The sequence below is a fragment of the Cryptomeria japonica genome, chromosome 11 (genome assembly GCF_030272615.1).
Source record: "Cryptomeria japonica chromosome 11, Sugi_1.0, whole genome shotgun sequence".
Classification (NCBI taxonomy): domain Eukaryota; kingdom Viridiplantae; phylum Streptophyta; class Pinopsida; order Cupressales; family Cupressaceae; genus Cryptomeria; species Cryptomeria japonica.
In genome coordinates, this window is record NC_081415.1 from 507552404 (window position 1) to 507554934 (window position 2531).

The 2531-nt window shown below is 38.8% G+C and overlaps 1 pseudogene; it reads left to right on the top strand.

Annotated features, from left to right (window-relative positions):
• Positions 1-747: 747 nt before the first annotated feature.
• On the top strand, positions 748-2012 carry LOC131068364 (acyl-coenzyme A oxidase 3, peroxisomal-like; annotated as a pseudogene).
• The last annotated feature ends 519 nt before the right edge of the window (positions 2013-2531 follow it).

Genomic DNA, 2531 nt, shown 5'->3' on the forward strand with positions numbered 1-2531 from the left:
TGACCGAGGCTCCCTTCGGGTATGAGCCCGACATACCCTTTAGAGTAACTAATCTCAGAATATCAAGTGGAATGATGAAGAAACCAACTGAAGTATTAAAGGGACATGTTTGTTTTAAATATGAAACCTTTTACTTTACTATTCATGATATGCATAGAAAGAAAATGTTAATGCATAAACTGTTTTAAGGGACATATTATTTCAATGTGAAACCTTACAGTATTTTAAAAGGATCAATACTACATCATGAAGTTGAACAATTTAATGTAACAAGTTGGTAAAGAAAAAGAGTATTTGAATCTTAAATGCATGTTCAAACAGTGAGCTGAATGGAATCAGAATTAACTGGTACAGGAATGAGTGTCACGAGCCCGTGCTCGAACTTCATTTCTACATAAGATCAATCCCAGCATGTGCCAAAGTCAGAAATTCAGTAAGGATAAAACACAATCTCATCAAAAGCTGCAACAAATGCTGAAGGTCAAGTATTATTTGAACTCAAAGAAGGACTAAATGAATCTACAGGATTACTTGGAACTTGGGATCCAAATCTGGAAGAATTGTATACAAAATGTGGAAGAATATAAAAAGTGCTGGAACTGTTTGATAAAATGCCTAAAAGATGCGGTATCATGGGATGTGATGATTCCAGAATATGGACAAAATGGACACTTCCAAAGCTGGTGCAGTTTGATATATGCATAGCGTAACAGAGAAACCCACTTTTAATATTGGTGCTATGAGAGAATTGATGCATGGTCACAATGTTGAAGACCGAGACTGGATTTTCAACTTGACGGCTAATAGTGATCTCTTTGTTGCGAAGAAGAAATCTAAAAAAGTATATGCTATCCCAGATTACAATAAGCCAATGGAACATCAGCGTGAAATGACCATGAAGAGAATTGATTATTTGTTAGAGAAGGGTGTTTTTAAAGGTTGGCTGACAAACACAAGTTCAGAGCGTGAAACAAGGAGACAAACGGCAGTTAATGAATGTTTGGGAATATATGATCATTCATTAGGTATAAAACTTGGTGTACACTTTCATTTATGGGGTGGTGCAATCAGGTTCCTTGGTACAAAGAGACACCATCAAAAGTGGCTACAGGATACTGAAGACTTTGTTGTGATAGGATGCTTTGCTATGACTGAGCTTGGACATGGCAGTAATGTCCGTGGAATTGAAACAATCACCACTTACGATCCTTCTACTCAAGAATTTATCATTACCACGCCTTGCGAGTCTGCCCAAAAGTACTAGATTGGAGGAGCTGCAAATCATGCCACCCATACAGTAGTCTTCTCCCAACTTCTTATTAATGGAAAGAATGAAGGTGTGCATGCATTCATTGCACAAATAAGAGATAAAGAGGGGAATGTATGTCCAGGAATTCGAATTGCTGACTGTAGTCACAAAATTGGCTTAAATGGAGTCGACAATGGACGAATTTGGTTTGACAATTTGCGTATACCACGTGAAAACATTTTGAACTCTGTTGCTGATGTATCTCCAGATTGCAATTACCAAACTCCAATAATTGATCCTGATCAGAGATTTGCTGCTTTCATGGCCCCTCTAATAACTGGCCGTGTAACAATTGCAGTTAGTGCTATCTATCAGTCCAAGATTGGATTAGCAATTGCAACTCGATATGCACTGACAAGACGGGCTTTTAATCTACAACCCGATGAGCCAGAAATACTGTTACTTGATTACCCATCACATCAGCGGCGTTTGCTTCCTTTGCTTGCAAAAACATATGCAATGAGTTGTGCAGCTAATGATCTCAAGAGGATATATTGAAAAAGGACCCCTTCTGATAGCAAGACTATTCATGTTCTTTCTAGTGGATACAAGGCTATGTTCACATGGCACAACATGAATACATTGCAGGAGTGCCGTGAGGCGTGTGGTGGTCAAGGTCTAAAAACAGAAAACCGCATAGGCAACCTCCTGGGTGAATATGATGTTCAATCCACATTTGAAGGAGACGATAATGTTCTCATGCAACAGGATGGGTGAATGTTGAACCCGGAGCCTTTGGATCTCACGAACTCATAGTTATGGGGTTTGGAGTGTGAGGAGAAAACAGTACAGCACTCAGTTGAAGAAAGATATCCATCCTTAGAATCACATTCCTGCAGTGAAAGGGAAGGGCATTCTAGAAATTCAAAAGATATAGGATGCTACAGAACAGGAGAAAAGATTTTTCCAAATGGTGATCTTCACACTGGTTCATTCCGAGGGAACCTTAAATGGGGATTGTTATGAAGGTTCATAGAATCAGGAAATGCCAGAGGGGCCTGGGAGGTATAGTTGGGAAAATGGAAATGTTTACTTGGGGGATTGGAATCGTGCAAAATGTGGTGATGCGATATGCTAAATGTGAAAAAAAAAAAAAAAAAAAAAAAAAAAACCCACAGCGCACAAGTTTCCTGGTAAATATGTATGCAAAACGTAGTGTATGCAAGATAAAAACGGACACAACAAGTTTCCTGGTAAATGTGGCGAGCATACCTGTAGAAAA